The sequence below is a fragment of the Protopterus annectens genome, chromosome 4.part1 (assembly GCF_019279795.1).
Source record: "Protopterus annectens isolate FY-2018-M chromosome 4.part1, PAN1.0, whole genome shotgun sequence".
Taxonomy (NCBI): domain Eukaryota; kingdom Metazoa; phylum Chordata; order Ceratodontiformes; family Protopteridae; genus Protopterus; species Protopterus annectens.
This window is the reverse complement of record NC_056734.1, coordinates 26324765-26349895: the sequence shown is the minus strand read 5'-3', so window position 1 is coordinate 26349895 and position 25131 is coordinate 26324765.

Genomic DNA, 25131 nt, shown 5'->3' with positions numbered 1-25131 from the left:
CCAGAGCGTGCTGGCACTTTCCAGAGCTTAAGTCACGTCTGTATGCTTGTGAAAAGCTTAGCCACTAGAGTGATCCCTGGGCTACGTCTTCTGTTTCACATCCACTCATCACGGTTTCTATTGAAGAGTGTGAGTGAGGGTTTATGCTTGAGGTATATTTGAAACCTGTTCCAAAGCAAGCAAAGTCTGGCAAAGATGTCTAATTATTATAGGTGTGCAACAACCTCTGTGGATCTACATGCAAACCCTTTATTGCATATGTGCTCCACAGAGGGTTTCCAAAACCCTTTGGTAATGTGATTATCAAAGGAGAGATGACTAAACACATGGCTCTATGTATACATTAGTACCTGTTCCACATTTTGGAGGCTACTACCTATGTGGTACTCTGGGGATGCTTTGTTTTCTAAAAGTGGATAACTATGCTTTCTTTCGCTTATAGCTTTACAGCATGGGTTTGACACCAGGTATCTGTATGATACCCTTTTGGAGGATGTGTATGTCATCTGGAGAATAAAGTATAGCCCACAGTATGCATTTCCATCAAACATGGGCAGACATATCCCTACTATGTTTGCTTGTACCTAAGAAAGCTATATGCCAAACAGGAGTGGTCCCAGGACTGAGTGCAGGTGAATCTAATCTCTAATTTCTCAAAAAAGCAAGTCACATAAAATAAAAGTGTTTCATTCTTCATTTAATTCACAAGTTGAGTAACTATAGCAAAATCTGTCTATTTTTTGTCCAGCAGTCTGTCCCTGTTACCTTTCATCATTATTCTCCTCTATGTGAAAATATAATTTCAGTTCCATCTCTCTTTTCTTAACTCTCTTTCTTCCCTTAAAAATAGCACACACCCCTTTCCTACTCACTTATAAAATCTGTACACAGTATTCTTTCTCCTCTTAACCAAGAAAACTAACAAACTACTTTACTCTCTACAGTAATTACATTGCAGGTGAATTGGTTTATTCAACCTATGTTGCTAAGCAATGGAACTCCATCCCACCCACCCTAAAACAAGACAATATTACTTCAGATTTCAAACACAACCTAAAACATCACCTAATTTCCACATGGCTATGCTCATGGTCCCATCCTCACTACACCCACCTTTCTTTCTGTTTCTTTTCCATTGCCAGTTGTTCAATCACACTCTTTCACCTTTCTTATCCCTGTTTCTTTCTCTTTCATTTGCATGACTGTGCCTCCAAATAACCTGTATCTGTAATTCTCTCTTACTAGTACCCCACTTACCCATCTAATAATCTTACCTACCTTTTGTTATCTCCACCTCTCCACTATCAGATTTTTTTCTTCTTATGTTTTCTTGATTATTTCTGATTACAGTATTCCTCCTCCTCCTCTATTTCATGTTCCTGCTCTGGTGACATCCTACCTCATTAATGTCAATATACATACTGAACCTATGTGCATTATCATTGCTCTTGTATCTCCAGCTATTATATGTTAACATGTCTTTATGAATGTAAAATAAAATATCTTCTAATGTACATGATAAAAGTCTTCACTATCCCATGGATTCACAAATCCTCTGTGTAAGACTAAATAAGTCTTACTCGGAGGCTGCAGTTGAATGGTATGACGTCAGCATGCCATGAATATTCATGAGGACATGCTGACTCAACCCTAAGTCCAACACGGACCATGCAGGCAAGCAGGGGGTGTGTCCAACTGCCAAGCAGTGTAAAGGTCTACACCCCTGAAAGTGTGTTAAAAAACAAAATGTCAACAAACAAGAGCGGGCTTGCTCAAATATCCATGTACCCAACACCACACTCCCTGACATTGTAAACCCCAGTACAGTTATAAAAATTAAAACATTAATTTTTTTTCTAATTCCCAATATAGCTGCCCGCATTTGCACGTGTGTGCCCGGGTGTGCCCATTGTTTAGCTGCAGTTAGCAATGTCAACATGGAAGAGCATAATAAGGAATGTTTATGCAAATTACTCCAAATAGTAATATTGTAGTGATAGAGCGTCCGCACAAAGAGGAGGCATTCATGGTTCGAGTCCCACCACTCCCCTTCTTATTTTCTGTTCCAGATTAGTATATGAAATAATTCCTGACCTATATGATGAAACTTTTACTAAAAAGCATTGAAATGGCTTATGTATCAGTGAACAAAATGTATATTTATAAAGGAACCTGACATATAATTGTCCGCAGTTAAGCAACGCTTAACCAGCGCAATATAGTTGCCCCTAGCTAACTTGCACTTTACCCAGTGCAATGTAGTTGCCCATAGCTTAATCTCGCTTTACTCAGTGCAAAATAGTTGCCCATAGCTAATAGTGCTTTACCCAGTGCAATCGGTTGCATGGAGGTGCGCGCCGTGCCAACCAGCGCACCATCGGGCAATGTGGAGCAACATAGAGCAAAGTTGCTTAAACACAGCCACACCCCCTAACTTGGCTGGACAGTAGTAAAATAAAAAGCAATGATAAGGTTTGAATTCAGGACACTGTGCACCATAATCAAAGTACTGAACCACTAAGCCATGACAGCTTAGGATAAACATCCACTGTTAACATATATATAGTAATAAATGTTTGACTAACCATTGCTAAGCAGGTCTGCAGTCAGCCGAGAATATTCAAAAATGGCCAATCACAGAAAAGTGCGGGAAATGTGGTATATTTAAGCTGCATAGGCGGGAATACTCACCATAACTGATTGTAGCTCCCAACTGCAGTTAGAATGTCTGGTGCTGGAGAGGGTACACGCTTTCGAGCACAATGCTGGGGCATCGAGGAGTCAAGATATATGGTTTGGCTCCTAGTCCATTGTCATGAGACTCGACTCCTGCAGGGCCAGTTCCAAGGAACGGAGTATAAGGCGGAGGCTTGGAACCGGTTGGCTCATGAACTCACCAGTGCCACAGGCATCCCTCGGACTGGTGAGCAGGTCCGTCACCACCATGCAGACCTGAAGAGGCAGAAGCAGGACCTTCTGAACCAGTGGATCCAGGAGGCCCGTCAAATGCGTGATGCCCCACTACTAAGTAGGTAGCCATGGAATGCAGTATGTAAGACAAGCTAATATAGTCTAAATAATGGATAGGTATGTCTCAATATCCCTTTATTTACTCCACAGCTGCAGGTGCTCATGCTAGGAATCAGCAAGCCTATGCAGATAGGCTGCTAAGGCTGCGCCACCAGGCAGGTTAGTAAATATTCTGCATGTATTGTTACATGATATATGTGAGTGAGCATGACAAAAGTGTTTCAGCCCTATAATACAGCAATAAAATGTCCTGATTAAATCCTCTGCATGTACTGTTATATAACAAACGTCAGTGAGCTAGAAATAGAGTGTACTAACCCACCAATCAAGGTAAAATAATTCTGGAATACTATCCCTGCATGTACTGTCATAACATGTAAGTGAGCAGGCCTGAAAAAGAGTGTTGTAACCTATCAAGAAAGGTATAATATGTCCTGAATATGTCTTCCATATGCACTGAAATAACAAGCAAAGGAGAGAGCCTCTAGAAAAGAGTGTTCAATGTAATTAATAAAGGTATAAAACTTGGAGTGTGTCTGTGTCACATACTTTGAAATGTTGTTGTACCCTTGCAATAAAAAATAGTACTGTTGTATTAGGTGCTGTCAACCCACAGTTGTGCAGTCCCATAGGAAGTGGATGAAGGAAGTGGCAGTAGCTGTGAGGCATAAAACATTAATTCCCTGAATAAATCCTCTGCATGTACTGTTACATATCATAAGTCAAATAGCCAGGAATAGAGTGTAGTAACCCATGAATAAAGCAAAAACATGTCTGGTATACTATCTCTGCATGCACTGTCATAGATAAAAGGTGAGTGAGCCTGAAAAACAGTCTTGTAACCTATCAATAAAGGTATAACATGTCCTAAATAGGTCTACTGTATGTAGTGTAATGTCAAATAAAGGAGAGAGTCTGTAGAAAAGAGTTCTAATGTAAATAAGAAAGGTATAATACTTGCAGTGTGTATGTGCCAGTTACTCAGAAAAGTTGTTGTATTCTTGCAGTGAAGAAATGTTAATGTTGTATTAAGTGCTGACAACCCCTAGTAGTGTAGTCCCATATAAAGTGGATGAAGGAAGTGCCAGTAGCTGTAAAGTATGTAACAGTCCTCAACAGTTGTGAAATGGCTGACATGTATATGTAAATCTGGCACACAAGTAGCCTGTCAAGGTCTTCCCCAGAAATGTCAGTGTGCTACCTGAAAAGTAGGGTTGTGTAGAAAACAAGTGAAAAAGGCATGTGAACGCATCCAGATGTGCAGATACATAAACAAGTCAATTTAATACAAGTATGTAGCAGTAACATCTGCATCCTGGACAGTTACTATGTCAGATATAGGTCAGGTATATAATGAAGTAGCAAAACCCATAACGCAATCAAATGTATGTTGCCTAGTGTAAGAATACATGTAGGGGATATACACCTGCAGTCAATAGGAATGTAGTGCACAGTTAAAGTACTAATAAGATGTTAATGAAGGTTTCTTTTTATACCCTACTCCATGTGCATAAACAATGCAATTCCACACCTCAATGGGTATGTCTAATCTCATAACATTTGTTGGGACATATGTCCTATTGTTATATAAAATCTGCACTTACTTTGATGCATGTCCCCTCTTAAAACACCGCAATCTTGGTGGCCTGTTGCCACCAATCATCCTTGCATGCTGTTGTAATGTTCACTGTCGTTCAATACATGCATGTGTTATGCTTGCTGTTCAACTGTTGTAACCCTGGTGTGTTGGGTTAATGGGAACATTACTGCATGCTGTTACAACCAACTTGGAATTCTGTTGTCTATGTTGTAATCAAACACACCTAATCACAGAAAGTATGGGAAGGCCGGTCCCAGCGGACCCACATGTCCCTCCTCAGCTGGCAGTTGCACCTGGCACCAACAGGTCTGGTGCCCAGCCCGGGCCACCCTCCTCCGTAGGTCCTGTGACACCTTCGGGTGGAAGCGCTGCAGGGGATGGGGCTCACCACCCCCTGCAAGCGTGGGTGGAGAAGGGCCTCCTGTCACCCTCCGAAGGGTCCGGGTTGTGGTGCGTAGGGAGATCCAGAGTTTAGTCGCTGATCCCCTATGCCAGCTCGAGGTGAGAGTGGCGCGACTCACGGGTGAGCCTGCCCCTGCTATGCAGCACCCAGCACAGTGACCCTCGGATCTGTGAAAGTTCAGTGGTGACTGCCCATGGGTGGGGATCTCAGTGCCACTGTTACCATCTGTGGGCTCATGGGCTTGCAATTTCCAAACATCCGTCCCCGTCAATTGTGTTCACCCACCCCATGTGTCATACTCCGCCCCTGTATGCATCTTGTTTGTCTTGTCTGTTTACCTACCCAACCTACCACCCCAAATATACCTACTTCCTCTACCTCACTTTCCACTCTCCCCTGAAAAAAAAAAAAAGGGCAATCTGTACACGAAAAAAAATTACGCCCCATACATAGCTGCCCATTTCGCACACATGTCCGTTGGACATGTACACTGATAATTCTAATTGGCAGTACAAAAAACTATGTTGTCCTCACCCCTCTCTCAGGGGTGGAAGAATTCAAATTTCACTCCAAATTTGCAACATATGCATAGCTGCTGCTGGTAAAGAAATGGGCAGCTATGGAACTTCCCTACACCTGTCCTGCCCATCCCGAGCTTGTTTTCCTACTGTCTTACCCTCTTTGTGCCCCCTTTTTCGCCACTTTCCTATCTCCCCATTTTTTTTTCTTTCAAAGAAATTAGCATGGGGGTTAGCAGGAGTAAGCACTTTTAAGCAGTAGTAAGCAGGTTTAAGCGAGTGTGCGCATGTGTGCGCTTGGCTAAGAATTGCTAAGCGTCGCACAAACCCGCTTACAACTGCTTAAAAGTGCCTTAGTCACTCTAGGTCAGGGCCCTTGTTCTGCTCAGCAGCAAAATTAAAATACCTTTGTCAGTCTCGAACCCCAGACCTTGGACACATAAGACTGCATGAAGTACCACTAAGCCACAACAGATATACAGCAACTTTGTGCTGCAAAAATATATCATTTATTACAATGAGTGAATGTAAAGCAAATATAGGAAGGCCATAACACAAAGCCTGTTCTGTGGATCTTTACCAGCAATTGTTGTGGGATTGCATTACATGAGTGTGATGTGAGAAGCAGCCAATCAAGCAGAAAATAATGTTGCAGAGGCACTTTACAACCCCCACACAGTATCATAGCAGCACAAACACTGGCATATCTGAGTAGGGCAGAGGCCATACCTCCTAACTCAGTCAACTTTCAAGGGATGTCCCTGATTGTGAAACATATTTTAGCTGTGTCCCACAGAATCCCACAGAAAAGTACTGATGTTAGTCAGAATGGTGGGCTATTACACAATGAATACTGACAATAATTACAGTAGACACTGCTTGTATGTCATGAAAGGAGTACTAATCCATATGCACTGCTTCACTGAAGTATACACCTACTGTTCCTATTATGTGTAAGGTGTACCTCACATTCAGCAACATATCCATGACACCATGCAAATATGTATGTGACTGTTCCATAGGCCCGGCAGAGGCCCAAACACACAGGCATATAGGCTATACTGCTGTTACACACTCTGCAAATAGCTTTCTTAGGCCCTCCCCAAGCATACCCTTATGTAGGAGTATAACACAGAAATACCAATGGATGTAGCCATGTACTGGTAGCAACTGACTATAACAATGCCATTGTAACAGTGCTGAAAACACCTGTGAGTTGCACAGACAAAGAATGACAGTGCAACCTCTGACTACCAACTGGGTAAGTTCACAGGTGGGAACCATGCAGACAGACAATCTGCCCTGATAAACACACAGGTACACCGATCCTGCAAGTCCAGTAAGATAATATTCACACATTAATGCATAATGCCCTCAGTATGTAAGCCTCCCCCCCATTTAAAAGATACTTGTGCATTTAGGGTCTACCAAGTGTGTAGGTAGGCATACTCAGTACAGGAATTGTCCAGTTGTCCTGCAAACCCTGTGGTAATGTCAACAGTAAAAACATAACCCTGCAGAAGTCAGTACATTGATATTCCCAGTATAGTCACGTAAATGTTGTGTACACATTTGTAGTGGTGAGTAAAACTCTACATTGATAGCTTAGTGTTGGAAGTGGCAAGAGTCAGGTCTCAGTACAACATGTACAGCACTGTCTACACCTCTAGCTTCATTTATAAGACATATACCAACCATCTGACTTACACAACAGTCTCCACAGCAAACAAGCATGAGCCCCACTCTGGATATCTGAAAGGGCTACGCCGACATACCTTAGCAATATATAGCATTGGGTTGCTATGACAGTGAGTACTGCAATTACCACTCAGCAGGCTGTATGCATTTACCAAATGCTAGCCAACAATAGGTGCAGAGGGCATCACATGCACATGTGCAGATACCTATAAAAACAGATAGGACTTGCTATCCCCACATGCAAACATTACATTGCAAGTTGAACATAGCAAACAACGCCAAGCAGGAAAAAAAAAAAAAAACAGTACGTTTCAGTACCCCAAAAAAAAAAACAAAAACATACACAGATGGACCTGGAAGGGACATAAAAGTATGTAACAGTTTGTACTTACCGGCAGGTACTAGATGGTTATGGTTAGTACTGTTGATCCTCTGATATATGCATATGTGGTAGCAGTAGGTATGTATGCCCTGATGCCATGCATAAGTATTGCCATGGAGAAATTGTTGGGTAGCTGTGTGCAGTGGGACATAAGTGTGACAGTTGTAAGTCAGCAGTAAATATCAAACATCTGAACATGTTATCTATGGTCTGTACAGTACTGCATTTAATGGCAGTTTTGGAGAGTATTGCAAACACCTAGATAAACTTGGATGTCACAGAGTAAGACATGCATGATAGTCACATAATGTGTAGCTTAGCATTGGCAACTGCTGTAGCAGGCTAGCATAGTGATGTATCATTTGCAACTATGTATACCCTTGTACTATTACTGTATGCATGCGTGACAACTGTCCTACCCGTAGCAAGGCCCAACAGGTCATCCATGAGGTGTATGGACTTACAACATTGTGGACCTTGTGTCTGTATGGCAGACACATATGTTGAGATACATGTGTGTCTGATTTCTGAGCATCTGAACATGTGCATAGAGCAAGTGACATACTGCAACTGTTTGTGAAAGGCGGACATTTATATGTTGGTGCAGGTTATGTGCATATATCTATGTAGGTTGTAGTGTGTGTCAAACTAGACAGCATACAGTGCTGGCATATGACATGTGTTCTTCAAATGCCATGGGTATGGTTTGCTAGGTATATAGTCTCCCAGATATGGGGTCCTGCTAAACATATATGGGCTCAGAACACCTTCCATGCATTCTGCACAAGACAGTGCAATATCATTACATAACTGTATCCCCCTCAACCTTAGCATTATTGATATTCCCACCATGAAAGGTGGACTGTATATGTGCTGATATGCATATCAATGTGTACACCAGTGGATGTTGAAATGTACGCCCCAGCTGAATGTTGTACATGTATTTCCATCCCTGTTGTTAAAAGCCCTGTACCCATGAACTAACACATAAGTGGTAGTGTACTCAACACCGAAGGTGTGATAAGAGACTATGGGATACAGGTGGACAGTAGTGTCCCTAATGATGATCACTGTGCCACACTAGTCATGTAAACCTAGTACAGTCCATATGTCGTCAGTAAATTTGTGTCTTCCATGGAAACAGAAGTCAGGGTTCCACTCCACTCATTAGTCACAACACCCATCATAGAGTACAATGTCCCTGTTGGTATGTACCTCAGAACACATACACAGCAACAGTAGTTGCCAGACACATACCTCACAAAGAGTGTTACCGGATTCCAACAGATGCCTTATGCTGATTGTCTTACCAAACCAATTGTACACGGTGTCGCATACCGCCTACCCAGAGGCTATCCCTGCCCAACATGCCAAGCTATGGCAAACCCACAGGTGTTGGACGTGCTCCATGTAAACAGATGGAACACCAGACAAGATACACACGCTACTGCCCAACACCTTGTAATGTAAAAAAAGAGAACATGCTTGACTGGCACATGATCATCATCACAGACACATACCATATTGTCGAACCAACCACCTATCAACAGCATATGAAGGTCCTCATTAGCAGTTGTCATCAATAACCATGATGATTGCATGTGAGATAGGAAACACAACCCGGTAATCACCCCTGTGGCTCTGCATGACAGGGGCACAGGAACCTACATTACATGTGTGTCGTAGTGCAGGATACCATATGTCTATGCTTCCATAGGCCCTATGGATAACAGCTTATCAGCTACCTAGGACATGATACACACATGCATATACCTGTTGCAACATATGCTATGTGAGGTTGACTGTGTGTGATGGAGAATGTTTATGTGAATGTATCAATGATGTGTATATGTGTGATAGCCTACTGGGAGTCTGTGTATACCATGATATGTAGTGTTGTAGCTCTAATCCCATCCAAAGGTCTGTATGCTATTGGCAGGGCTGAAAATCACTATGGCATACGTTGTGATGTAGTCCCATGTTGTCAAATGGAGTGTGCCTTTGTAGGCTAAAGCAGTACATGTATGCTTATTGATTGTTAACACTAGTGAATACAAGTCACGTATGGACTGTAGTACTACCTGAAGCTGTATGCCTCAACTGCACAGTGTGTTTTATATCCACATGGCTTGGTAACACACTTTTGTTTGTTACCTGTAGTCCACACACATCACATACCTCAGGCATGAGGTTATGTATGTGCTGACACACAGTAATATATGGTACACAGGTAACTGTAATCTGGATTGCCATACCCTTATGTCTTGTAGGAATGTCTGATGTGCGTGTGGGTATGCCTGTAACATGTCCTGGGTGGTATGTGTGTCACAGGATATAGGTGCGTATCTAGCAACACGTATAGTGTAGTACAGCACTATGCCACCTATAGTGGTGAATGTGCACATATGTTACTGAGGGGTTTGCTATCAACAAATAGTGTGGTGTACTGCTAGTACCATAACCGTAGTGTACATAGATTTAAATGGATGACAAATGTCTGTATGCATTACCTACATATACACCTCCTGTGGCTAGGTGTTGCATTATGTCACATACAGCATGCCATGTACTGTAGTATTGTCCTACATACTGGTTTCACTTTGTGGCTGTGCAGAACATGGCTTTGTATTTAGCATGTGCCAGGCACTGTCAGGCAGTTGTGGTCTTAGCAGTCATATGTGTTATTAAAAGTGTGTATCTGCTGATAGCCAATAGGTTGCTATATATGGCATTTCAATAATGTCTGTACATTAGAAGGTTGAGTGTGCAACATGTCTTTTTCACAATTACTGTTTAATTGTTTTACAGTGTTATGGCACATAACCGAAAACCATCCTATACTTCTGAGGAGGAGGATGTTATCAGAGATGCACTCATCCAACATTATAATCTACTGTTTTCAAGATCCTGCCAGGACCAGCATGGTTGCACTGCACTGTGGCAGGATGTTGTCCATCAGGTGAATGATGTAGGCATGCATAATTGGACTTATGAGTAGGTATGCCATCATTGCAGTGATTTAATCAGACATGTCCAGCAGCATGCCTCTGATGTCCACAGACAACAGCTTGCCACAGGTGGTGGTGCTGCCGCCACCCCCCCCCCTTCACCAGAGTGGAAGAGCTACTCCTCAGAATGGTGGCTCCTGGCCAACCATTACAACAAACCTGTGTCATCATGGAGGCCGGAGTCACCAGCACGAGCGTGCAGGTAACATGGCATATCCGTAGACCACTGTTATCCAAAGTGTTGTAATATGCATTAATCAGATGTGTACTGTGTATGCAGAATATGTGGTGCCTGTTGTCATGCAATACTGATAATTCGGGGCATTATCTGTATGCCTGTGACTGTCACCCCATGTACAACCGTATAATTGCAGACTCACAGCAGCAATGCCATAGTTGTTGACACTGGCATACCATCTCATATCCTTGCAGGTCCCTCTGGTGTGATAGCAAGACAGGAGACCCATGCTGGTGAGTGGGCTACAGTGAATTTAGCATGTAACATCTGCAAGCCATAGGAGGGTTGTAGGCCATATACACATGTTAAACACCTACGCATAGTGCATGCTCTGCATGTTCTCTGTGTGACTATGCACTTCTCAATGACATGAGTAGCTGACTCATACACATGAAACACACAGAGCATCACAAACAAGTGGGGTACACTGTAGTGGACATTGTATAGGCATCGTCAATACACATGCACACAACATACACCACTTTGTCATATGCAGTATGTGTTAATATGATACACATGGTGTATGTAGACACCTGCTGTAAGGTCGTACTCCAGTATCCCATATGTCATCAACACAGCACACATACTATACCTGGGGGTAGAGCCGTATCATGGGGCAGTGTGACATGCATCAACACACAGCACAGTCATGTTAGGCAATGTTCCTTACTAAACACCTGACATGCCCATGCAACAACTGTCTGTGAACAGTTTAAAGTAGCCTAAGTGGTGCAGGTCAGGTACAGCAAGATAGTTGCCAGTGTGACATGCATCAGTGTCCTTGAGTGACCACATGATGCTGCCTGATGATGGCTCATGGTACTACACTACATCCAGTTACAGTACCTGCAGTACTACACATAGCATTCATCATTAGACACCTGACAGTTGTATGCATCTGGACATCATTTGTATACCTATGAGTGATGGTGCACACTACATTGGAAAGTGTTTCAGACTTGCAGTGCAATGTTGTGTCCATGTACACATTGTCTACCAGGGTGAGGGCAATCAGTGAACAACACACATGCATCAACGACATGTATACTGTTAACTACAAGGACTCTCTACACTCACACTGCATGCTGTCGAGCAACACACATCCTGCATGCTGACACGTGTGAGAGGATTCTTTGTATTGTGATGCTGTACTCCACCATCAACCACTAATGACTATGTTCCATATTGCTGGTGGTGTGTGTGTCTCAGCTTGAATGTGTAGTGTATTACTGTGCATGTGTTCATGTGTTCATGCGTTCATGTGTTCATGTGGGCATGTGTGCATGTGTTCATGTGTTCATGTGCGCATGTGTGCATGTGTTCATGTGTTCATGTGTGCATGTGTGCATGTGTGCGAACATCCTGTACAGATGGAGAAGTGTGCTTCCTGTCTCCCTCTCACAGGTGCTGAGGTAATGTTGGATGGGTGCAGCGGGGAACCTCAGGTCACTGCCACTAATAGTGACCATGATGATACATGTGTAGTGGCACAGGCATGTGTGACATGGTCTGTCAGTGGTCCACCAATCGACAGTACACAGCTTTCCACCCCATCTATGTGCACATACGTACTGCCATCACCAATGGCCTTAGGTGAGGAACAGCATATGGTAGGAATTGCCCAGGAATGTGTGGTATCCATAGCACATGCAACCCCACACAGCAGCCATGCCCAGACACACGGAACTGTACCACATAGGCATATGTCCAGGGATTCTCATGGGAGCATCGCTGGCCGTAATGCCCCTGGCAGGCATGCCCGCACAGGTCTCACAACCTCAGGTATGTTCCGGGCTGAGATGCAAGCACAGGCACGTACAGAATGGTACATCAGGCAGGGAATAAGGGCGCAGAGGGCTCATAACACTGCAATCAATGACAGTATCCGTGACCTTGCCAGTGCCATCCGCAATTACACCAATTTCATTGATAGACGTTGGGGAGAGACACTAGATGTCCTCCACAATGTTATGTCCATGTGGCAGGACAGTGCAGGACGGCTGGGACGTCGACGTGGACGTATGCCAGCAACATCCTCAGCTGGCAGCCAATGCAGATGACAACCAAGTGCCAGCCTCTCCTGTAGTGCCAGTACCAGCCCCAGCAATGTTATGTCTGGGCTATCGGTAGACCGTCCGAGACCATGTGCACGTGGCTCTGGCCAGTCCCAGCAGGGACATGGGTGCAGTCAACATCCATCTGCCTCTGACGATAGTACTCAGTCTGGCTTAGTACCTGATACAATCCATGTCACCCCTGGCAGGCACAGGTACTGTGTCTGTGGCCGGAGACAGTGATCTGTACAGCCTGGCAGATACAGTTTGTGGCTGTTCCACAAACTCCCGTAATTGGCAGCCACAAGGGGTTACTGTGTGCATGCAGACACACACACACACATACTACCAACACATAGGGCTAACACATACACACACACATCACATCAACACTGACCCATACTGTACTGTTTTCCCTCACACACACATACATGTTGATTGGCTGGGTCATTGTCGGGCTCTGGAAAACAACCACACACCCTGTGCATATCATGAAACTGTGCCACCTCCTGTCATCTGTGACATTGATGCAGGAACAGGATAACATGGTGCTGATGCACAGGGTGACCTACTAGCAGTGTAGCAATGTTAGCATGTTGTGAACAGTAATGGGTAATGATATCCTTGTAGGTGTATCTGAGCTGGCATGATGCATCCCAGCAGTGATTATCAATTTCGTTTTGTATACACCAGTGTTAATACCAAACATGGATTGTCCCCACATGTGACAGTTGGCTGATTTGTGTGGTACTGGCAGCATGTGTTGTTGAGTGGATGTAACATCTATGATGTGTGCTGTACAGATTCCAAGGTGTACATTTGTGAACATGGTGGAGGTGCACTGTTTGCATGTATGTGCATGGTGGGCACATGTAAAGGGTGGCATGCCCTGTACTACACAATGTTAATACTTCATATGTCCTACTGGTGTCCAATATGCATTTCACTACACATATGTCACAACTTGGGTACACATGTGTGTATGACATGATATGACACTATGCTGTGAGTGATACTGTTGATATCGGTCATTGATCAGCATGCTGGTAGTGTACATAACCTCAACAGCCTGATTTTAACAAATCGTTACACGATGTCTTGACAACTGACACACAGCTGGAGGATACACAGTAGCATTAGAATCTTTCTGTTTTTTTACTATACCAGTTACCAGTGGTAATGACCACTACACATTCCCATGACCACTCCTGTTTGCCTTGTGTCCATCCTAGATACATGCAGACACACTAGGGATATGTACATCCACATCTGGTGATGCATACAGTGGCCTACAAAGCATTCCCTGGATTAGACACCTATCTTCCATGAGGGTATCATACAGGCACATACCTGTTGACAAACACATGTTGTGAAGCTATCATCCAACAACAGCATAGTCATCCACATTTGCTACACATAGTATCCTGATTGTACCACATTGGTAGTAGCACACAATGTGTAGCAAGGGTACCTATGTGTACAGACAGCCACATGTGATTTCATCAGTCCTTTGATATCCACATCCCCAAAGCTATGCTGATGTCTGTCAGTGTATCACATAAGTAATAAGGTGTCTGTATCCATATACATGGGGTTGTTGTATACCTACCATGAATGGCCATTATTGACAGACTGTGTTGTGTTTGGGCATGTCTGTCATATTCCACAGGCATACACCCACACTCACACTATTGTATAACAACTGTCATGTGTGTGTGTGACACAGATGACCTAGGGTACAGCTCACTACAGTGGCTGGACCTGTCACATACATACATACATATGTGAGCTACTGTCCAAGAAGCAGCAGCAAAAAATGTCAATGGTGACAGATGTAGTTGTGTTGACAGCAGGCTTCACACCTATGACGTGAATGAGGTCACATGTACATATATGTCTTGTCCACACAGTTACCAATTTGGGTCACCTGTATATATGTGTATTTGCCACACAGATACCAGCAGTATGCAATGCACATACTGTTGTTTTACTGATATGTCATACAGTACTAGTAGCAAAACACACAACACCTTGCTCAACAGTGTCACACCCACACACTCAATAATTGCAGGATTCAAAACCCTACCTACTTATGTCATGGTACTAGACACATATGCATTACCACTATGCGCCATATGCTTTACTGGGTGTTTTCATTTCCACTGCTGTTTTTGTGGGATACTGACATCATCAAACCAGCAAAAGGGGTATTTACCTCTTTCAATGTGTTTTCACATTCTCAAAAAAGACCACTCCTCTTATAGGATTACACACATGTTCACAATCAGCATTTGTAGGATTTAAACCCCTATCAAACTATGTCATGATGCTAGTAAGATACACATTAATACGATGTGCTATATGCTTTAGTGGGTGCTTTAATCTCCACTGCTGTATTTGTGGGATACTGACATCATTACACTTGGCAAAGAGGTATTCACCACTCCTAATGTGTTTCCACAGTCTCCAAAAAGGTCACTTCTCTCAAAGGCAATCTTACACACACACACATTCACATTCAGCATTTGCAGGATTCAAACCCCTACCTAACTATGTTACAACACTAGTGAGATACACATTTACACGACACGCTATTTGCTTTACCGGAGGTTTTTATTTCCAATGCTGTATTTGTGGGATGCTGATATCAACACACTTGGCAAAGAGGTATTCACCACTCCTAATGTGTTTCCACAGTCTCCAAAAAGGCCACTCTTCTCAAAGGCAATCTCACACACATACATTCACAGAATTCAAACCCCTACCTAACTATGTTCTGACGCTAGTAAGATACACATTAACATGACATGCTATTTGCTTTACTGGGAGCATTTGTTTCCAATGCTGTATTTGTAGGATGCTTACATCATCACACTTGGCAAAGAGGTATTCACCACTCCTAATGTGTTTCCACAGTCTCCAAAAAGGTCACTCTTCTCAAAGGCAGTCTTACATACACATTCACAGGATTCAAACCCCTACCTAACTATGTTTTGACACTAGTGAGATAGCATTACCACAACACGATATTTGCTTTACTGGGAGCATTTATTTCCAATGCTGTATTTGTAGGATGCTGACATCATCACACTTGGCAAAGAGGTATTCACCACTCCAAATGTGTTTCCACAGTCTCCAAAAAGGCCACTCCTCTCAAAGGCAATCACACACATTCACACTTAGCAAGATTCAAACCGCTATCTAACTAGGTTATGATACTAATGAGATACGCATTAACACAACGCGCTATACACTTTATTGTGTGTTTTTTATTCACATGCTATATTTGTAGGTTGCTGACATCATCAGAATGGACATGGTAATGTGTGTGCACTTAGTGTTATGCAATCCCAGGAATGAACCTTGTGGGTCAGCAGGTGTGAACATCTTGAACAGGAATACACAATTCATAGCTTCTGTGATCTATCTGTGGACAAATTACCATTCCTTCATATAACAATACATATTCATGCATGGATTGTAGGTTTTGTGGATAAAACATGTGTCTGTGATGTTGGTAAAGGGCTATTCAAAGTCTATGTGGGACCTGTGTTGCTCCTGTCAGTGATGTATGTCCTGGGTGGCTGCCTTGTAAGATATCTAGCAGGTTTGGGAAACATGATGTGCACATTAACATACCACAGATGTTTGGGTTGTGTGTTTGTCGGTTTACAATAGCTCTGTTACTGACTGCAATCATCATGGACTCCATGGGCTAGCACTTCGGACTTCGTAGGCTTATAGGACTATAGTTCCCATGGTGTGTTGTGCACCAACACTTGTGGGGTGTGCCACATGTTTCTGTAACACATTCAACGGTGTAAGATCCTGTAGAGAGTGTGAGGCTCAACAGACTGTTCAGGTGCAGAGTCTGTTTGTCCTGTTGTTCACTTATGACACATATGGGGAAACAATGTTATCCATGTGATGGTATTCATTTGGCATTGGGAGGACCAGTTTACACATTCTACATGTGATATCTCCTAGTATGATGTTAGGGCCTATTGTCACTGGGAGGTGGGTATGTATGCATGGGCCTGTCTGACAGGATGTCGACATTGTCAGTCATGTACAGTTGACCCTGACTCAGGACATATATGACTGTACATTGATATTTCTGACATAGCTGAAGGAGGTGTAATGTTTCTGTCTGTAATCCTTTGCAGATTATCTTTCCACAGCAACAACAAACCTGAACACTAAACCCCTGTTATACTCTTTTACACACTTGACACACTACTGATCCTTTGTGATCAGTCGACAGTGAATGTCATCATTATATCCTGGCATGTCCAAAGGTCAGTTTCATGTGTACTCTCCAGTCCAGCTGGTGCATATTGGAATTTTGATGCATTTTTACAACTGCCTTATGTACACAGGGAATACTGTCCTCCTACAAACAAACTCAGGTATATGTGAGAGGTGCAACTGTACAGACAGACAGGAGGCTGAGCTCTCCCAAGCCATGACTGGTACAGTATATCAGGTGGTGAAGGTAACCACACACCATAAATACAGTCACACATGGACCTATGACAACAGCAAACCATATACATTGACACACAAAGACATACTTGGAGCATCTAAATATACTCTGCCTAAGCAGCATCCAAAGAAGACACACAAACAACTAACACACAACCATACACACATATCACATAGTTCACAAAGTCATTGTGCCACACAGTCACTGCCCTTAGGCCTACACAACACACCTCATACACTTGTATTAGGTGACTGTAAATGTCAGTCACACTGACATCCCACTCACCAGGCTGAACAAGGTGAAGGTCACTTTGTGCTGTGTGCCGGGTGCCAGGATATGCCACATGACACATGCACTGTTGTCAGTCCACTGCAAGTACAAATATGACTCCATCATTGACCATACTGGTGTGTAAACCCTCAGATGTTCCTCCCTGGACTACATGACAAGAGACATAGAGGAGATCTCTGATCATGTAGCCCAGGCTAGTATGACCCTGACCTTGTGTAGCATCTTACCCTCACCAAGTACTATGTCAAAGTATACAGATGAAATGATCACTTTTAACAGTTGCCTTACATATTGGTGTCATTCACAGGGGATCCAGTGTCTGTCAGCCTGGGATTACATGCTCAACATGCCATATACATTCGCTATGGACGCCATGCACCTGTCACCCCTAGGCTTTCACAGACTGCCTTAGGGTCTTGACACACACATAGTGGCTGTTTGAAGTGAGGGTCAGAAGACATAACCACATCCATAGACGTTACAGGGTACAGGAAACGGACAGTGATGGTGCTCAACAACTGGTGTCTAACCCTCAGAATTCATGCACTCAGGACTCACATTAGTATGGAATCTGCCGATATATGTGCAGTAACAAACACTTGTTTCAGGCTCACAAAAGCACAGCAGCACAAACAGGTTTTACGTCATACCATGGTTTTCAGACACAAGACTCGGACCGGACAACAACAATAAGGGGGGTATCCATATACATCATTCATACACACACCTCCAGGTTGGTAGCAGTGCACAAAGCATTGGGGAACATACATGTGCAACTGAGAGTGGGAAAAACTGCATTTCAGTTTGTAGACTGTTACAGACCACACACCCAAACTTGGGAACAACACTTGTTATTCCTGGGAACACTGGGGAATGTGAAGGTCTTACCAAACACCATTATATTGTGTCACTTCAAATACACAAACATTGACTGGGTATACTACTCAAGCACTGACACCCTCACACAACAGTTGCTAGGATTGTTACACTCAAATGCTATGGCAGACCTGGTCACCACAACCATAGGGGGTTAAAACATGTGGGATCTGATCATCACGAACATGGGGACTCTATGTTCCACACCAGAGGTATACCCCTCATTGTTAAGGTCAGAACATACATTCATCTCACTAGACATACATACCCCATACACACACACACATCCTATGTGATCTCAGTGACGTACTTCTCATGAGCAAACGTCACACTTGTACAAACTGAGGTGGCCTCCCTCAATGACCCTGGGACAGTGTTAATTACGACTCAGACCACTTCATACTTTACAAGCCCATTCTATGGACAACTACTGGAATGCATGGATCATGCTATCCCAGATAACTACAAGACTCACTCCTCCAAAGGCAGGGATACCTGTCTAGTGGACCACGGCCATTAATGAGCTATACAGGGACAGGAGGAGGCTACTGCATTATGGAGCACAATCACAATCAGGAAGGCATCTCTGATCAGTACTATGGTATAGCTACGATCACTTGTTGATTCATCTAAGGCCCACTTCTAATGGGCACTTGCAACAGACACTATGGACAATCACAAGGCCTTATTTAGTTATGTCAGGGACCTTGGTGGGAACTCACAGATATGTTGTGAGTTACTGCATAATTACAAATTATACAGTGAACCCACTGACACTGCGGACATCCTGGACAACAGGTTCAGTGGGAATGTTTCCCCACCATCCCCTCTGCAGTGCACATGTCCATCACAACAGGGTGTAGCCTCCCTGACATCACAGATGAACATGTGTGTGCTGCCCTCTCCATAGCAGACAACACAGCATCAGTTGGACCAGATGGTGTCCCGGACTGCGGCTTACATGAGATTCATGAAAAGCTTCACACTCACATTATGTCACTGTTCAATATCACAGGTACTACAGGATATGTACCCATGGAATGGCATACAGCTACGGTGTACCCACTCCACAGTGCTGGTGCCACAAGGGACCCTGGACATTATCCCGATATATGCCTAACTATCCTGGTCTGCTATGCTATGGAGTGTATCATCATGGAACACATACACATACACATTGTGAACCTACAGACACTGGATCCTACACAATTTGGTTTTGTTGTGGGCAGATCTTGCCTCTTGCACCTGTTTGATGTCTTTAAACAGTCAACAGGTCCATAGACATACACAGGGTTGTCCACACAGCCTACCTGGAGCTCGCACACCAGTTCTACACAATACCCCACATGGCCTTTATACATTAGATCACCGGATTCAATATCTACACATATGTCACAAGATGGATTGCTAACTGGATCTTGGATAGCAGACACATGGTCACTATTGCAGGTGCCATGTCTGACTATACACCAGTTACATGTGGCATCCCACAGGGCTCAGTCCTGGGACCTCTCTTGTTCTGTATATATTTCTGAGACGTACTGGCTAACACAGAAGGAATATGGCTGACCATGTTTGCAGATGACTGCAAACTGTGTGCCATCATTGACTCCACAGCTGTTACATGCATCCTCAGAAAGGGTCTCACAGAGATGGATGACTGGTGCCAGAGATAGCTTCCTTTAGATGCATAGTCATCACCTTTTAGTAGCATCGTGCACACACATTACCATATAGGTGATGATACATCACGTACAGTGTGTGTGATTTGTGATTTGGGGACATGGATACTTAGTACTCTCGCCTTTGACATTCACGTTGCCAATGTTGTTGGAAACAACTTCTATTTAGCCAACCTTATCCCATACGGTTTTACATCCAGATCAGGTGGGGTCATTGTGACCCTATACTCATCAGGCACATGTTTGGATACAATGCCCCATTTCGGATGTACCTTACCCAACACCTGCAGCAACTGGAATGTACACAGATTTACATAACCAAGTGGATCTAGGGACTCACACAGATGGTATGCACAGTTTGGCTATGGTGACCCCAGCTCTCAGTTGCTTACTGCCTACTTGGATGCAGTCTGTGCCTTTTGTTTGAAGCCATGTCCATCACAGCATTGGTGCACACACTCCACATGAGGATATCAAAGTCCCTTACAGCTACATGCTCCAGGGACAGGTACGTGAGCAATGATGTTAATAGAACATGCGGGAGGGGCAGAATCCCATCACAGAGGCTCCACTCACTCGGGAATGTGATCACAGTCCCACATACGCACAGACCCACGCTGACCACCTACAGGTGACATCTTCACAGGTGGATGGGTGATCGTATGTTTAGCCCTGGGATATGTTATGGGCCTCTGCTAGACAGAGGCAGAATGAAATGAACATATGTGAGATATCTTGTGTGACCTACTATTAACAGGCATAGTCTACTGATCTAGTAGGGTTGCAAAATAAAAACACACTGTGGCTAGGCTTCTACATACCCTAGGGCATATAGCCTAGTGTCAACCTCTGAACCTATGCTAATGTTTGGGATTCACATTGTTCAGTGATGGCACTGATTGCAGGTTTTGTTTCTTCTTTGCTTTACCACTTTCTATGAACAACGTAGGTATCTGCATAACATATTTGATTGTGACAGGATTTCACTCTATTATATTGTGTCTGTTGTCATATCACTGTGTGCACATGGTGGATTGGTGAATAGTGCGAGGTTCCTGGGTTGACACATGCAACTGAGGGATTTGTGTAGCCCACTGCTGTACTCAAACTTGCCCTAAGTGTGTGAGCATGCCCAGTTCAGACTTTCAGTGTTTTGTTGCCTGACATTTGTCTCATATTTTCAAGTGTGTGAGCATGCCCAGTGTGACCTTGTGGTATGTTGCTGTCTGAGGTCCACTACATTTGTTGATGTGTGTGAATATTACCAATATTAACATTTATACTATATGTGTGTTGCATATCAGGTTCTATTATTACTGCAGGCCTCACCTTTGTGTCTTAACTTGACAGGGATTATGCTATGCCTGCAAGGTTTCCATGAGATACTTAGCATTGACTTATCAACATTTTTTCATACAAGCTGACCATTGACATGCTGTCATGGTTTAGTGTTTCGTTACTATGACTATAGTGCACTGTATCCTGGGTTCGAGGACTGTCACTGCTTCATATTTTCATACATGCCAGAACAGACTGCTTCAAGAAAAGTGAAGCAAATATGAACATGTTAACCTGCTTTTGCTGAACTATACCCACATTTGACCAGACTTGCACAACATTGCTCAGTGTTGCCCAACATTGCTGGACAGTGCACAATATTTGCTGAACATTGTCTGTAGTTGTGCTACTTAGTGTGTGCAATTTTGTTTACATATACTAAATAGTGGTGAGAGCTGTTTAGCAGTGCTTTATATTGCTTAACACATAGCAATCATGCCTCAGGTGGTGCTGCAGGGCTGCCTATGTCATATGCACATTTTGCACTCCCTATACATGTTTGTTAACAGGTAGTGTCAAGTTAGGCATCCTTTTTAATATATGTGCGAGTCGGAGAGGTATCATTTCCAGGGTTCCTACTGAGCCAGTGTATATGCTATGTGTTGCCTCTTTGCCAATGCCAAAGCATACTGGACACACCTCCTTCTGCCTACTGGGGCAGGCTCAGGTTGTTCCTCCTCTGAGTCACGCTCTGCTTGTGATGGCCTTGGCAATGGTGAGGGGCTGTTGTGCCCGGCCCTATGCTGCTCCTGCTGCAGCTGTTTTCACAGGATCATATTGTGTAGCATAGCACATACCATGACTATTTGGGTACATGTAGTTGGTGACTACTGCAAGGCTCCACCAGATGTGTCCAGGCACCGGAACCATGACTTGAGCAGCTCAAACACATGCTTGATTACATTTTGTGTTTGTGCCTCATTATGGCGTTCCTGTTCAGGTGTGTGTGCATTTCTGATGGGCGTCATCAGCCACGGCTCAAGTGCATATCCAGCATCCCCCACTAGGTGACCATGATGGATGTCCCCATTGGCAAATGTCTGGTACAGCTGTGTCAGATGCCAGATATGGGAGTCATGGTAGCTTCCAGGGCAGCCAGCACACACATTCATTATTATGCCCTGGGCATCACACACAACCTGGCAGTTGATGGAGGGGTAACCCTTGCAGTTATAGTAGACCCTACCCCGCTCACCGGCTGGTGTTTTGATGTGAATGTGCGTGCAGTCTATTGCACCCACTACCTCAGGGTATTCCACTATTTGCTGGAAGAGATGCATATTGCTGGCCAATACCTCATGGGAATTGGGGAAATATACATGATCACCGACATATGCTGACATGGCATTCAGGAACTGGTGCAGTACCCTGGATGCTGATGCCTGTGAAATCCCCATCATATCACCAGTTGGTCTCTGGAAGGTACCTGTTGCTAATATTCTTAGTCCAACACATACCTTGGTTTCCACTGGGATGGGTTCCCCTCTGTTGGTTCAGTGTGTGAGGCGTGGCCTGCACAGCTCAACAATTTGCTGCATGAGGTCTCTGTCCACTCTATAGCGCTCCACTATCTCCAGCTCATGTAGCACCTGGTAGGTTACCTTAGGCCTGTACACTCTTCTCCATCTCCTCACTGTGGGTTGCTCAGCAGGGTTTGCATTGTCACCACCCTCAGCATGTTGCATATGTCGCCTTATAACAGCAATGGCAGCCCCTAACATGTCTTTGTCTCAGTAAAGCTTTTTCAGTTTTCACTTCTATTAGCTTACTGCAGTGTTGCAGTGTGTCTGAGAAATATATACTGGAAAGTTGTTTGCTGAGTTTTACGTGCTGGACTGGGCTGGTGTACTGCCTGTGTAATTGCCTGATTCTGATTGTTTTCACCTGCTAGCTCTGCTAGTACTCCCTGGTTAACTTCCTACTATTTGTTGTGCTTCCTTTTCCCTTTCTGTTTCCTCAGGGGGCAGTGCCACGCAAACAAGCACTAACACACGCACACAAGCTCACACGCGCACACACATGCTTACATGGACTACAACTTGCTTATTCTTGCTAACATGCGTGCACACAGGTGCAATCGCACTTACACAGGTTTCAACATCCTTACACTTGCTTACTCCAGCTTAAACACGCGCACACAGGTGCACATGCGCGCACACAGGCTTACTCGGTTTTACAGGAGTGCACACACACGCATACATGGTGCAGGCATTTCTACAAGAAACTTTGGTGTTGTTCACGGCATACACCTTCAATTTCTTGCCTTTAGCTAGGGTACCTGTTGACACACCTCTTCCAGTTATTAGTATCTGACAGCAGACACATGCCACTCTACTCCAATGAGCTTCACTTCTCTCAGCCGTATCCCCTTATGATGTCACCTATCTTCTACTCTGTTACACCCCTTATCCTATTCCTACACTACACTGACTGTGCTCTTTTGCTATGTAAACTTGGGATTCACTGTCCTTACCCTCATTTGCATAGGATTGCCTACTAATGCTTTGTTACAACTCTTAGACTGAGCTTCCCCCTTAGCAACCTCTACTTGGTAGCCATGTTGTCTTTGGACTGCCATTTCCTTGCATTGTATATTAGGGATTACTATAAAATCCACATTTCTGCTGTTTAATTATTGGTTTTCTGGTTTTTAACAGCGCACCGCGTTTGTGCGGCGCTGCGCTACTCTTAAACATCGGCGATCCGGAATAAAAATTTATTTTAATTTATTTTATTTTTGCATCAATGGACATTGCCAATGGCCATATTTCTGGACATTGGAATGCTTCCTCGACTGGATGCATCCCTTTTTTGGAGCTGTCACGGCTCCGATTTACTATTTGCAGAAACATACTCAGTTGTCAATGGAGCACATTTTTACAAATAACACTACTCTTACTCGGATAGATTAGGGTTTCCTGAATCACAAATTTACCTCATTTGCATACCTTTCTGCAGCAAGTGAGGTAATTTGCATATCCTAGCCCTGTCCATGTAAGAGTCATTTTAGGAGCTCTGTTGCACGCCCCTACCGGCTGTTCCTGGATCGCTCGGCGGACATGTTGGCTGCATGGAGTCTTACTCTACTCTTAGACTCCGTGCAAGCCTTCGTGAATCCAACCCTATTTGTTTGACTACTACCTGCAAAGTAATACTTAAAATGTTTAATTTGTTTTGCTATTCATTGAAAATATGTATTTTATGTGGAGCTTTTCTCCCAGGGCCCGCACTAAAAATGGGACTTGTGCCCAGTCAGATTTTTCCAGTAAACAAAAAACAATCAATAAATGAAGACAATTATATCTTGCAGTTATTTTAAAAGAATATGTAGAAACACCAGAGATGATGACTACTTTTAAATTCTCTAGATTGAATATCTCTAATGTTTTATAAAAGGGGAATACCAGGCCATTAGTTTAAAAGGCCAAAGACACAATTGATTCTGAAAACTTTAATCAGCCAAAACAGTTAAGTGTAAACAGACTAAGAGCTGAGTTAAAACATAAGTAAAGTTTACTATCTTTTGT